Below are 15,768 nucleotides of genomic sequence, written 5' to 3'. Positions count from 1 at the left end.
CGAGTGGAAGACCGCATTTAACACAAGGGATGGTAATTATGAATACCTAGTTATACCCTTTGGCCTCTGTAAAGCCCTGGCGGTGTTTCAGAATCTCATGAATGAGGTGCTCAGGGAAATGCTGCACACCTCAGTAATTGTTTACCTTGATGACGTATTAATATACTCCAAGGACTTGTAGGCGCACCGCCAAGATGTCCATCAAGTGCTACAGAAACTACGTGAGAATCGACTGTATGCCAAATTGGAGAAATGCCAATTTGAACAGGAATCACTACCCTTTTTGGGGTACATTGTACCCTCCACAGGATTCCATATGTTCCCAGAGAAGGTCGCGGCCATCAAGGATTGGCCTCAACCTGTGGGAGCCAAGGCACTGCAGCAGTTCCTCAGCTTTGCCAACTTCTACCGGCAATTTATTCCACATTATTCCAGCATGGTGGCCCCGTTGACAGCTCTTACGAGAAAGCTGACAACGGGGCCACCATTGACAGCTGATGTTAGGAACTGGTCGGCAACAGCCCTACGAGCCTTTCAGAATTTGAAGAATGCCTTCCTCCAAGACACATGCTGGAGGCACCTGGACCCTCAACGCCAATTCATCGTGGAGGCTGACGCCTCCAACATGGCAGTCAGAGCCGTGTTAAGCCAGTTGTCCAAAAATGGTAAATCCCTGCCATGCTCCTATTTCTCATGCAAATTCTCCCCCACAGAAATGAACTACGGCATAGGGGAGAAAGAACTACTGGCCATCAAGCTAGCATTCCAGGAATGGCGCCAATGGTTGGAAGGAGCCCAACACCCAGTACTAGTTTACACAGACCATAAGAACGTAGAGTACCTGTGCCGCGCCCAGGACCTGAATCCACAGCAAGCACGCTGGTCACTCTTTTTCAACCGATTCAATTTTTCCCTCCATTACAGACCGGCATCTAAGAACGACTGAGCGGATGCTCTCTCCCATATGACGGAGACTGACGACACCATCAACCCACCTCTATATATCCTGGACCCAGCCAAAGTTCTCTTAGCTGCATCTGAGGTGATTCCCTCGGGTAAGACAGCGGTACCCACTCATTCACGAAGAAAGGTACTAGCATGGGCCCACGATTCCCTGACCGCAGGGCATCCGGGAACTGCCAGGACACTAGAACTTCTGATGGAGTTCTACTGGTGGCCACAAGTCAATGGTGGCCCAACCCCCGATGTAGTCACCGGCATGGCAGGAGCCGTGCCGGGGCTTTCTCCCACAGCCAGAGTCATGCTCCTGCAGCCTCTGCATCCCAGAGGCTTTCCCTGTGCTTCTACCGTGGCAGGAACCGTGCTGCTATTTCTATGCGGCTAGGAAGCTGCCGCCTGACATCTCCATGTGGCCTGGAGGCCACCGACCTACCTCGGGCCCTCTGTGGGGAGAGGGCCTGCATCCCCGGGCTTGCTTGGTGCCCAGAGCCACTCTCGGTTCACCTCCTGTGGCAGGGAGTTGTCCCTGATGCCGGGGCCCACTGTGAGGCCTAGTTCCAGATTCTGCTTCAGCCCTGCAGTCTTTTGTGCAGTAGGGCCGCTTTCCAGGGTCCTGCACTGCTTCCTGCTTCCTCTCCATAGGGGTGGGCCCGCGTCTATCAGCCTGAGTTAAAGGGCCAGGAGGGAGTAGTCCCTCTAGTCCCACCTGCAAGCTCCGCCTTGGGTGTTTCCTGCTTCACCCTATAAAAGGGTTCTTCAACCATTCCAGCTTTGCCTTTGCAAGGAGTAAGTTCTCTCTTGACTTCCTGTTCTCTGCTCCTGCTGGGTGTTCCTGTTTCATTATTGAAGATTCTTCATCTTGCTCCCGGTCTCTTCCTTGGACGTTCTTTGTCTTGTTGTCTGCCCGAGCCCTGATGTAGTCCACTCCTGATGTTCATTCCAGCCTTGATGTTCTCCACTCCTGATGTTTGTTCCAGCCTTGATGTCTTCCACTCCTGATGTTCCTCGGCCTAGTCTTCATCTGATGTCCATCTTGTCCAATTGTCCAAGGCTTCATCGGATCCCTCCCAGCGTCGTCCACGACAAACCTGGATGGGTTGGTAGGGCGCGCTGCAGCCCAGTGGTCTGTGACCACCCCAGCGGGGGGGTGTAGGGCACCCTGCTTCTTCACGACGTCGACACTGTGCAGTCTACGGTCCTGCACAGTCAGCTTCCTTCCTCTAGGCACTACATCTTTGCCTTGCATTGGAGTTACTTCACTCTGGAGGCTCCTGCCTGCCAGAGCTCCATCAGGTCTTCTATCTTCTCCATGGAGATCCTCGTCTCGTCTGTTCCTCTTTATGCCATGTCTTCATGCCTGAGCTCCTCGTCCAGGCATCCTGGTGTTTCGCCTCCTGGTGTCCTGCCCATCTTGGTGTTCGATTCAACGCTCCTGAGCCTTCTGGTCCTGTCAGGCCTTGGTCCCTCGGATGACGTCTTTCCCGAGTTTGGAGTGTCCTGCAGGTGGAATTCGTTCCTGTGCTCCTGAGCCATCATGTCCTGCCAGCCTTTGTGGTGCTTCGGACGACATCTGGCTCCGTCGTCGGAGTCCCACCTCAAATGGATTCTTCCCTGCGCTCATCCCGCTCTCCGCGTGGTCCGTGACCAGCCTCCTCGGGCTGTGTAGGGTGCGCAGTGGAGCAGGGTGGTCTGCGACCAGCCCATTGGGTCCGCCCGTGAAGGTGGGCTGAGTAGGGCGCCCTGAGAGATAGTGCCAATGTCCTCATGCCCAGCTTCTTGTCTCGTCTGGACTTTGTCAAGTTCCTCGTCATGTCTCTGATGCTGTCACATTGACCCTGGTCCTGGATGCCGTCGCATCGACCCTGGTCCATGATGTCTTCGCATCAGCCCTGATGTCATGTCTTCAACAACCTTGGTGATATGTTTTCAACAACCCTCATCTGTGATGCCGTTGCATCAGCCTTGGTGTCATGTCTTCTTGTCAAGGCCCGTCTGCCCTCATCCTCAGGCCAGGCCTGCTGCTCCATGCCGATCCAAGTGGCAGGTCCGAAAGGGCTCGGAATGATCGGAGGACCATTCACCTTCCAACATCTTGCTGTTGGCCTTGGTAGCTTGCAGGCCTGACAGAGGGTAAGACCGTCTGCCATGCAGGAACATGCCGTCTACCCTTGGTTCGGTCCTGGATCCATCTGGGGTCGGGCTGAGGCCCAAGGGCACACTAAAACACCCATTACATAACAGCAATTTTTTGCTAACTTAGCTCTTCACATAGGTAATTAGCATAAAAAAAATTTTTCATTGTAAGACTGTTCATTGTAAGACATTTACTTGTCATTGTTATTGTTTAGAATGTAAACCGAATTGATCAATAATTCTGTTATTGGAGAGTCGGTATAGAAAAATGCTAAATAAATAAATAAATAAATAAAACACACCCCTTTTTCTATTGCATGCAATACTTATCGCATTTTGATAAATCCAGGCCTTAGATTGCTTCTCACTCATGATATGTATGTTGGCAATGTAGCCAAATACCCTCAGATGATGCATGTGAGGTTTTCTGCCATGCCACACTTCATTCAGAGTCATCTCATTCCCCCTTGCTGATATCAGGTTCTGCAGATCATTTGCAGTCATCAGCGTCTCTCTCCAGAACTTATCAGGAAGGTTGTAATCCAGCGGCATGCTCTTTGCCATCTCCACCAGTGTGTGGGTGTTCCTCTTGGCTACACTATTCTGTTTGGGAGTTTAGGGCATTGTGGTGTGATGTTTGATCCCTTGTCACCTGAGTCACAGTTGTTGAGTTTCTCTGCTCATATACTGTGCAGATGGGTTCAAGATTAAGAGGGAATTTGTTGACTGTCACTGGCAAGTATTCCTTAAGTTTCTCCATTGTTTTGTTTTTATGTCCCAAGAGGTATACTACCGTCCCAAGAGGTATACTACCGTCCACCTGGTCAAGATGGTGAGACGGACAGTGAAATGCTAAGAGAAATTAGGGAAGCTAACCAAATTGGTAGTGCAGTAATAATGGGAGACTTCAATTATCCCAATATAGACTGGGTAAATGTATCATCGGGTCACGCTAGAGAGATAACGTTCCTGGATGGAATAAATGATAGCTTTATGGAGCAATTGGTTCAGGAACCGACGAGAGAGGGAGCAATTTTAGATCTAATTCTCAGTGGAGCACAGGACTTGGTGAGAGAGGTATCGGTGGTGGGGCCGCTTGGCAATAGTGATCATAATATGATCAAATTTGATTTAATGACTGGAAAAGGAACAGTGTGCAAATCCAAGGCTCTCGTGCTAAACTTTCAAAAGGGAAACTTTGATAAAATGAGAAAAATTATTAGAAAAAAACTGAAAGGAGCAGCTACAAAAGTAAAAAATGTCCAAGAGGCGTGGTCATTGTTAAAAAATACCATTCTAGAAGCACAGTCCAGATGTATTCCACACATTAAGAAAGGTGGAAAGAAGGCAAAATGATTACTGGCATGGTTAAAAGGGGAGGTGAAAGAAGCTATTTTAGCCAAAAGATCTTCATTCAAAAATTGGAAGAAGGATCCAACAGAAGAAAATAGGATAAAGCATAAACATTGGCAAGTTAAATGTAAGACATTGATAAGACAGGCTAAGAGAGAATTTGAAAAGAAGTTGGCTGTAGAGGCAAAAACTCACAGTAAAAACTTTTTAAAATATATCCGAAGCAGAAAGCCTGTGAGGGAGTCAGTTGGACAGTTAGATGATCGAGGGGTTAAAGGGGCACTTAGAGAAGATAAGGCCATCGCAGAAAGATTAAATGATTTCTTTGCTTCGGTGTTTACTGAAGAGGATGTTGGGGAGGTACCCGTAATGGAGAAGGTTTTCATGGGTAATGATTCAGATGGACTGAATCAAATCACGGTGAACCTAGAAGATGTGGTAGGCCTGATTGACAAACTGAAGAGCAGTAAATCACCTGGACCGGATGGTATACACCCCAGAGTTCTGAAGGAACTAAAAAATGAAATTTCAGACCTATTAGTAAAAATTTGCAACTTATCATTCAAATCATCCATTGTACCTGAAGACTGGAGGATAGCAAATGTAACCCCAATATTTAAAAAGGGCTCAAGGGGTGATCCGGGAAACTACAGACCGGTTAGCCTGACTTCAGTGCCAGGAAAAATAGTGGAAAGTGTTCTAAACATCAAAATCACAGAACATATAGAAAGACATGGTTTAATGGAACAAAGTCAGCATGGCTTTACCCAGGGCAAGTCTTGCCTCACAAATCTGCTTCACTTTTTTGAAGGAGTTAATAAACATGTGGATAAGGGTGAACCGGTAGACATAGTATACTTGGATTTTCAGAAGGCGTTTGACAAAGTTCCTCATGAGAGGCTTCTAGGAAAAGTAAAAAGTCATGGGATAGGTGGTGATGTCCTTTCGTGGATTACAAACTGGCTAAAAGACAGGAAACAGAGAGTAGGATTAAATGGGCAATTTTCTCAGTGGAAGGGAGTGGACAGTGGAGTGCCTCAGGGATCTGTATTGGGACCCTTACTGTTCAATATATTTATAAATGATTTGGAAAGAAATACGAGTGAGATAATCAAATTTGCAGATGACACAAAATTGTTCAGAGTAGTTAAATCACAAGCAGATTGTGATAAATTGCAGGAAGACCTTGTGAGACTGGAAAATTGGGCATTCAAATGGCAGATGAAATTTAATGTGGATAAGTGCAAGGTGATGCATATAGGGAAAAATAACCCGTGCTATAATTACACAATGTTGGGTTCCATATTAGGTGCTACAACCCAAGAAAGAGATCTAGGTGTCATAGTGGATAACACACTGAAATCGTCAGTGCAGTGTGCTGTGGCAGTCAAAAAAGCAAACAGAATGTTGGGAATTATTAGAAAAGGAATGGTGAATAAAACAGAAAATGTCATAATGCCTCTGTATCGCTCCATGGTGAGACTGCACCTTGAATACTGTGTACAATTCTGGTCGCCATCTCAAAAAAGATATAATTGTGATGGAGAAGGTACAGAGAAGGGCTACCAAAATGATAAGGGGAATGGAACAACTCCCCTATGAGGAAAGACTAAAGAGGTTAGGACTTTTCAGCTTGGAGAAGAGACAACTGAGGGGGGATATGATAGAGGTGTTTAAAATCATGAGAGGTCTAGAACGGGTAGATGTGAATCGGTTATTTACTCTTTCGGATAGTAGAAAGACTAGGGGGCACTCCATGAAGTTAGCATGGGGCACATTTAAAACTAATCGGAGAAAGTTCTTTTTTACTCAACGCACAATTAAACTCTTGAATTTGTTGCCAGCGAATGTGGTTAGTGCAGTTAGTATAGCTGTGTTTAAAAAAGGATTGGATAAGTTCTTGGAGGAGAAGTCCATTACCTGCTATTAAGTTCACTTAGAGAATAGCCACTGCCATTAGCAATGGTTACATGGAATAGACTTAGTTTTTGGGTACTTGCCAGGTTCTTATGGCCTGGATTGGCCACTGTTGGAAACAGGATGCTGGGCTTGATGGACCCTTGGTCTGACCCAGTATGGCATTTTCTTATGTTCTTATGTTCTTAGGTAAGGTTTTGTACTGTATACCTGGAGTAATCATCAATAAATATCAGGAAGTACCTGTCTCTAAAAGGAGTCACTATTTTCATTGATCTGGATTAGCTCCAATGGCTGACATGCTCTATGTTGGCTTGTCCTCAGCAGTAGTGCACAAGTTGTTTTGCCTGTGAGGCTGCACACACTTGCCAGTATTTCTGTGCATAGTGATATCTTTTTAACTACTGTCATCTATTTATTCAGCAAGTAATTTATTGCATCTGGACATCTGTGCCCCAGGCACCTGTGCCATGTGTATATGAAATTCTGGTGTGGGGTGTGGCTAACTGCTTTAGCTTCTTCAAATTTGCAGATGATTCTGTACAGGTTATTTTCCAAAACAAATAAAAAAAAACAAAAAACCTTCAAATGAAAAAAAAATGTAAAAATGATCCAAAAATGAAAGAACAGACCAAAAACTATTTTGTTTTTGCTGCAATTATTAGTATTCCTATAACAACAGAAGTACCTATGCATTTTTCTGCTCTTGTTTTCTATTTTGGTATTAGTGTTTTCCATACTTAAGAAGTTTAAGTATAAGCAATCAAGGTTGTTAATCAGCAAGCACTGTAAAAAAAAATGTAGAATGTTGACATCACTGTCTCCTGATATCACAGGCTGCTGAACAAATTGAATAAAAAGCAAGTACAACAAAGCATAGGAAAACTTTATTCTATTGCTATATTATCCAGCAAATGTCATTCTTTTGGCAGAAATATCCTAAAAATGGACTTCAATTAGAGCATCCTTTTGAATAAGTACTGCCGATACAGTTCACACTTTCAAGATATCAAGGATAAGTTAAATTACATGTGAGGGAACCATAAAGCAAGGTGTCTTTTATAAAATAATATAGGGATTATACTGTAAGTATAAATAGTACTAGGCGAGCTGACCTACTTTGCAGTCCACAATAGCAATTTTTAACTGTCCCACCTGGGGCAGAGAAATATTCAGCTTGGTTGAGCTGAAGCATATTAATTTTCTCTGCTGGATAAAAGTAGGTAAAAGTTGCTTTAAAATAATTCTACAAATTTTGAATTTTTTATTAAATCAAAGCCATACACCAGTAACATATATGTAGTTAACTCTCTTACTATCAAATTGTGTTGAGATGCTGTAGAGATCATATGCATTATGTTAATATTTCATTGTTTTTTAAATTAGCTTATTCATCTATTACAACCTTATAAACCCACATTTTCTACTCAACGACTGGTGGAAGAGCAGCATTGTTGTCACTTGGAAGGGCATAAAAAGTATTCATAGTACTTTAAAAGGTTCTATTTTCTCTTCCAATAATTACTGAAAATGATACTACCTTTTCCTCAGGATCTAGGACAGCCAATGATTTATCTGGAGAGTTGGCATAGCAGAAACTTCAAAAGATGTTGTCTAAGAGCCCAGATGTGACACAATACTTTTGATACCTTGTAACTGAAAAAAGGTGAAATTATTCTTACCTGATAATTTTCTTTCCTTCAATCATGCTAGACCAGTTTTTAAACATGGGATTTCTCCTCCCCTCAGTTGACAGATATAAAGGACACACTTCTTTCATTACCTCACTCTAGCTATTAAAAAGGTGTGTGGCCCCCTGGCAGTTGCCAGTAGCCTTCTTTCAGAGCACTGTGACAAAAACAAAACCACCAAAAAATAAATATTATAATCTAGTCCAGGGTCCACAAGGTTATTCTCTAAATGATGAAAGAGATGAAAGTGAGAGGACATGGTGTAGGTATGTTATTTTACTAGCCCTGTATTACTGGGTTGGTCCTAGACTGGTCTGCCTGGACTCAGGGAATGACAATTATCCGGTAAGTCTACTTTCATCTTCCTTTTCTTCCTGCTAAACCTGTCCTTACACATGGAAGTTACCTAAGGTTGTGTCTTGCCAGAGAGGAAAGATGACAGGGCTGCCTAAAGTATTCCTGCTCTGAAGGCAGCTTCTACTTTCACTTGCACATCCAGTCTATAATACCTTGCAGAGGAGTGGAGGGACAACCATGTGGCCGCCCTGCAGATTTCTTCTGGAGAGCCTGAGTAGGTCAATGCCTATGATGATTCCTACGCTCTGGTGCAATGCTCAATAGATGATTTATCAATGGATTGCTCTAGCCTAGCTGAAGGAGGAAGGGAATCCCCTTCTCCCTGAGAAGCTGTATTGGGAGCACCCTTGCAAGCAGGGCAGAAGCATCCAGCCACACTGTGTTGCTTTGCCCCACAACCTGCACTTTTCCTGCCCATATCCTGGCTTCAGTGGGGACACTAGCTGGCGAGGTGCTTCTGTGTTTTTCTCTCAGCAGCATTTGGACTCTCACTGCTCTTCTGCATGCAGTTACCAATGTGCACTTGCACTCTTGCTGTGCTAATAATTTTTTTTTTTTTTTTTGTTATAGAATCCACAGCTGTGCACATGACCCCTCCCTATCCCCAGGAGGGAAGAAGAAAGAAAATGTGCTGCAGATCTACTCAGCAACTCTCTCTTTCTGCCCTGCAATACTTACCCTTCTACCTAGTCTTCCTTGATTCAGCTGCTAAAAGATGTATTCTTCTCTTTCTCATCATTTGTTGTTGATTTTTTTAAATTAGTTACTTTACAGAACAAGGAGGGAAGGAGCAGGCAGGAGGCAGAAAAGAAAGAGAAAAAGTGTGTGAGGCCAAGAAAGGCTTAGAGGACCCAGAGTACCTTCAAGTAGCCCTTGTTTTAATTTTTTTCCATGTAGTATATTAAGGCATTCCTTCTCTGGGAAGTCCACAGAGAACTAGAGATATTAGGATCAACCACAGAGAAACTCAAACAGGGATTGCCTGGGAGAAAGTCTTCCACTGGGAAAATCAGTCCTGAGAGGCTTTTGTCCCAGGAACACAAAGGGACTCCACTAGGCTGGGAATGAACTCAGGCTCTGGGAGTTTGCCCCAACAGTCTTCATGTGTCTGCAGTGGCAGGAGACAGCAACTACTGACAACTGCTGTAGGCCAAACTCACAGCTGTAGTAAGGCCATGAAAGAGGAATTTCCTCTGCCTTCATCTACTGAGGGGAGGAGAAATTCCATATGTAAGGATTAGTCTAGCACAGTGGTTCTCAACTGGTGTGTCGCGACACACCAGTGCATCGCCAAGAACACGCAGGTGTGTCGCCACACTTCCCGGTCCCCCGCTGACTCAGCTGCTCCCCAGTCCTCCTCTGCCTGGGCTTAAAATGTGTTGCAACCGTCGCGGCCCGATGGCTTCACTCCACCTACCTTTCTATTTCTGCGACTCCTCCTGCTCCCTGTGGACGTCTGGCTACCGCGGCGTCTGCCCGCCGTCCTCTCCGGCGTCCTCGGACCGCTTGGGCGCTGCCTCCTGCCATGCTCCTCAGGTACCTTAGGGGGCGCGCGCCGCGTGGCCCTCATTCTTATTTCCTCTATGGCGCGAACCTCAGGGGCGTTCCCCTGTGATGACATCATGCTGCCCAGATATTTAAGCCCATTGTTTATTGCTAGCCTTTGAGTTAGCAAGGGATTTCCTATGGATGGGATTCGCTCTCCGTACCCAGCTACTCTGCCTCCAACTTCTATTTGGACTCTTTGCTGTTAACGAGGTACCCGCTCCTCAGAGGCCTCTCTGCTTATTTCAGGTCGCTATCAGGAACCGGTACTCGCTCCTCGAGGGCCCATGTTCCCTGACTCGCTGCCTGTGTCCATCTCCTCTTCTACTTGGAAGAATTCGCTACAGACACCATCTGTGAGTACTACTACCATCTATTCCTCAGAGCTGTTTCCCTGGAACCAGGTACTTGCTCCTCGAGGGCCTGCCTCCATTCCAGCACCAGTGCCATCTTCCACGGAGAACTGCTGCGTGAGTACTTGTCAATGAGTCTCTGTGCCCAGAGATCTGGTACTCGTTCCTCGAGGGCCAGCTCTCCCTATCTCGGGGCTTCTCCATACTGGGGACTCTGTGAATATCTCAGTGTACTCATTTTCTCAGTTCTTCTTCCTACAGCACTGCTACCGGAGAAGCTGCTGTTCCAGCGCCCTGAGGAATACTAGCCCATGCGGGCTCCATCTTCTACTCACTACCACCACCTCTGGTGGCTTCATAAACTGTCTAATAAAAGATATAATCTGTGTTTGTGTGTCCGGAGCTGAGCCTGACCTGTGGCCCCTCACGGGACTTCCCCCGTGGGCGTGGCCAGCTGCCACAGTGTCCAAGGGTCCACTCAAACCCTACAAAACATAACAAAATGCTGTCAGCCTGGGCAGAATGCGGCAGAATAGCTGGAGTCAGCGACACCGGCATGGTCTCTTCTTCCTGCCCCTCCCCCCCTCAGCCCGGAAGAGGAAGTGGTGAGCAGCGGGTGCCTGCACGGGAAGAAGAGACCATGCTAGTGTGGTCAGCGTTGGCCCAAAGAACAGAAGAGAGGCACACCCTGAAGGATCAGCAGCGCGGCTGGAGAAAAATGAAGAAGAAAGTCAACCCCTGCGGCCGGTGGGACTCCTTTCTCCGCGAGGGCTGAAAATGAAGGAGGTTAGGATTGGGAAGAGGCTGCTGCTGCCGCTAGTTCTGGGGGAGGGGAGGGAGAGAGAGTGAATGAGCAAGCAAGCATGTGTATTTGAGATCCTGTGTGTGTATGTGTGTGAGTGAGATAGCATGTATGTGAAAGATTGAGAGCCTGTATATGTGAAAGAGAGTATGTCTGTGATTGAGAGCCTGCCTGTGAGAGAGAGAACATTGATGTAAGTTTACGATTGGGAACCTGTATGTGTAAGTTTGTGATTGAAAACCTGTTTGTGTGAAAGAGTATGTGTATGATTGAGATCCTTTGTGTGTGAGAGAGATCATGTGTATGTATGATTAAGAGCCTGTGTGTATAAGTAAGAGAGAAAGCATGTGTGTCTGTGTGTGATTGAGAGCTGGTTTAGGTGAGAGAGCATGTCAGTATGTGATTGAGAGCCTGTGTATAAATGAGAGAAAGAGAGAGCATGTGTGTCTGTGTGTGATTGAGAGCTGGTTTAGGTGAGGGAGCATGTGAGTATGTGATTGAGAGCCTGTGTGAAAGTGAGAAAAGAGAGACCATATGTGTCTGTGTGTGAGATTGAGAGCTGGTTTAGGTGAGGGACTATGTGAGTATGTGATTGAGAGCCTGTGTGTAAATGAGAGAAAGAGAGAGAGCATGTTTGTAAGTATTTGAATGAGATTCTGTGTGTGAGAGAAAAAGACAGCAGGTATGTGTGTGATTGAAAGCCTGTGTGTGTAAGCGTGAAAAGATAGACAGCATGTGTGTAAATGTATAATTAAGAGCCTATATAAGTGAGAGAAAAAGCATGTGTATATGTGAGTTACTGAGAGCATGTGTGTATAGGTGTGTAATTGAGAGCCAGTGTGAGAGAGCACGCTGGTATGTGACTGAGAGAGAGAGGAGAAAGTTCCAAGCAAACCACCCCTCCTGCTAATTCAAAACAATCTCAGGAGACCTGGATATCAAACGTTCCCAGGTATGCAGAGGAAAAAAATTTTGTATCCTTATTTTTCATTACTGGGTCTTTTTGTGTCTGCTATTTTGAAATATTTTATTGGATCTAGAAATTTTTTATATGAGTTTTTAATTATTGGATATTCCACTCATCAGCTGTTTCAAAATAATCTGTTCTTTTTGTTAGTATGGTTTTACTGCTACTGATTTTATATTTCTTGATTTGTTTTATAAGGATGGGTGATGTTTCTTTTTTCCTTTGTTACACTGCATACAGAGACTCTGGCTTGTTGCAGTTTCCAATTCAGTTTTTTCTGCATGCTTCTAGTTATGCGTTTTGGTCTCTTTATTCCTTGTTAGGTGAGGGTTAGCACATGTGATTTAGGAGAGGGGTTGTTTTGGTGTGCCGATTTTCCCACCCTCCCCCCTCCCCGATTTATGATTTTTCACAATAAATCGGGGGAATTTCTATTGTATCGCGACTCTAACGATTTTTGATGATTTAAAAAATATCTGACGATTTTTTTAAATTGTCAAAAAACAATTCACATCCCTATAAAATACATTAAAACATATACTAGATATATTTTGTGGATTGCTCAAGCACCATGCAACTACCATTTTAAAGTGTCTAACTCTTGCATTCTAGACTTGGAATCAGTGGATACATGAATGTACTGTGATTTCAACTGCATTCTCATCAATGGCCCTTTTGATTAGTTGCCATATATACTGTGTATTCTCTAGCTTGGCTTTTGTACTGATTTATGGTAAAAATGTATGAATTAGCAATAATTTGTCTTCTTTTTCCTTACAACTTCAGTAAACATGCTGGCTCTTTAACTGGAGAAGCCATAAGCCCGGGGATGATTGTAGAAAAGAAAAAGTACTGGGTTGAAGGGGAGAAGGAGAAAAGTGATGGGGTAGCCAGTAAGAAGTGGGGCACCAAACCTCATGCTTCCCTTCATGAGTGGAACAGATCTGTCTTAAACTCATCCCTCGCCGCAGCAGTCTCTCCCTCTTTACTCACCTGCCCCAGTCCTTCTTCACCATTCTCTTCTCTCCCATCCAGCCTATACTGATCAGTTTCTTTTTGTCCCCCTTATCCCATCACAATTACTCTTTCTGTATCCTCTAGGGGTGTGCATTCGGATTGACCGCATTAGTAAAACGCAACTCATATTTTTTTTTTACTTAAAAAATTGATTCGACATAAACGATCGGATTTCCCACATATCGAACATAGATATGTTCGATATGTGGGAAATCGCGATTGTTGAGCCAAAATAAAAATATAAACCCCCTCACCCTCCTTAATCCCCCCCCCCTGACTTACCACAACTCCCTGGTGATGGAGCGAGGAGTGAGGACGCCATTTCTGCAATCCTTGGCGAGAAGCATGTGACGTCGGCGGCACGTCGAGTGACGCCGGCGTCACGTGATTCCCGGCTCGTTCGCGCCGGATGGCTCGTTCGGCCCAAAAAGAACTTTTGGCCAGCTTGGGGGGGTCAGGAGGCCCCCCCAAGCTGGCCAAAAGTTCTTTTTGGGCCGAACGAGCCGTCCGGCGCAAACGAGCCGGGAATCACGTGGCGCCGCGTCACTCAGACGCGACGTCACGTGATTCCCGGCAAGTTCGCGCCGGACGGCTCGTTCGGCCCAAAAAGAACTTTTGGCCAGCTTGGGGGGGCCTCCTGACCCCCCCAAGCTGGCCAAAAGTTCTTTTTGGGCCGAACGAGCCGTCCGGCGCGAACTTGCCGGGAATCACGTGACGCCGCGTCACTCGACGTGCCACCGACGTCACATGCTTCTCGCCAAGGATTGCAGAAATGACGTCCTCACTCCTCGCTCGATCACCAGGGAGTTGTGGTAAGTCTGGGGGGGGATTAAGGAGGGTGAGGGGGTTTAAATTTTTTTTTTGCACATATGTACATATACCCAACTCATTGGATTTTTTTTATGTCCATATTGGCCGCAAGTGGGACCCCCTTTCGGACATAAAAAATATGAACATAAAATTTTGCTCTGCACATCCCTAGTATCCTCCAAATTCTCCTCCTTCCCTTTTTCTAAATCAGAAAAAAAAAACAATTTTTGTATGTGTCATGAGATCCTCATAAAACAAAGGGGTTATCACCATAAGACATCTTTAGACATTATGAGGGTCATTTTTAATAGTGCGCATAACTCAGCACATACACGCATAAGTAGGTGCACCTAAAACTAGGCCTGTAACTTATACACTGTACAAACTTTGCAGGGATATTCAGCTGAAAATCCTCGGCTATTTTAAAGTTAGCCAGATTAGTTTATCTTTAGCTGTCCTAAAATTATCTGGCTATGGCCTAGATTCATCAAATTGCTATAAATATAGTGGAAATAGTGCCAGCACTAAAAATAATGGGAGTGCTTAGGATAATTTCCTGTGTATCACATCACAGAGGAAATTATCGCATTGCACATTACATCAGCAGGTAGCATGTTGCATCAGCGCATTGCACATTGTGCATTGTGCCAGTGCATGCATTGGCATTTTACATGGCACATGCTGATTTGTAAATGGCACAGATTTTTCTAGTTTATATGTACTGGCTTCCTGCAGCTGCCTCTTTCAGTGTGTGTCAGGCAGAGGACAGAGGAACATAGGGTTGGTGTGTGGATTAGTGGAAGTAGGAGCTAATAGATTTCAATTTCCTGAGTGCGTTGTATGTCTTCTGTTCTCATGTTTCCTTTTACCTTTCTCTTTTGTCTTGTTTGTCTGAGCGAAAGCTTTTGTCAGTTTGTCCTGTTTGTCTCTCTGTGTTTGTGTCAGGAGAAGGAGTGGTGGTGAGTAGTGAGGCATGGTGGTGAGGTGGATGAGTGGTGGTGAGGAGTGGTGAGGCATGATGGTGGTGAGGCAGAAGAGGAGAAGGAGTAGGAGTAGGCACAGGGACAGGAATAGAGATAAGGAGGGGGAAGGGATAGGAGAAGGCGGGAGGGGGCAGAGGCCAGGCAGGTGAGTCCAATGGGAGGAAGATAACAGATAGGGTTATACAGAGAGGGCATAGGGGAGGGGAGTTGGAAGGACAAGTGCAGGAGGGAGGGAGAAAGGGAGGAGAGAGAAGAGAGGGAGTGAGAGTTAGGAAAGGGAGCGCACCTCTCCAGAAGTGGAAATGGCACCCCTTTCAGGCATCCAGGCAGAAGGGCACATTCATCTCAGGGCATTGAAGTTCAGCCTGGAGGACAACGAGATGATCATTGCTGGAGTCCTGGAACATTATGCCATGCTCTTCATCAAACGTGCAGCCAAGACCTCAGGACCAGATCTGGTGCACTATCGCTCAGGCTATCTCAAGGCACAGTGGCATGAGAGGTAGCATAGTACAGGTGGCTCACAGGTGCCAGATTATAAAGACCCAATTGAAGACCAAGGTGGTGATCTGCAACAGCTACATCTGGCAGACTGGCATAGGAGTCGCTTATCCAATCGTGCTGATGCCCATAGTAGAGCAGCTCATCCAACAGCTAGGACCAGATGTGTTGAAGAGCATGGTTGAGCAGCAGGAGACCACGTGAGCTGGAGCCTGTAAGTTCAACTCTTTTGTAAATAACAAGGCTGCTACAGTTGTGTACATCATTTAGCATTAGATGCTCACATTGATAGACATGCAAAGTACACATCGCATGCAAAACGGTCCTTGTATGTACCTCATGGTTTTGATACTTATGAATTCTTCTATGTTTCCAAAGC

The sequence above is a fragment of the Rhinatrema bivittatum genome, chromosome 3 (genome assembly GCF_901001135.1).
Source record: "Rhinatrema bivittatum chromosome 3, aRhiBiv1.1, whole genome shotgun sequence".
NCBI classification, from domain to species: Eukaryota; Metazoa; Chordata; class Amphibia; order Gymnophiona; family Rhinatrematidae; genus Rhinatrema; species Rhinatrema bivittatum.
Note: the sequence above shows the minus strand (reverse complement) of the source record.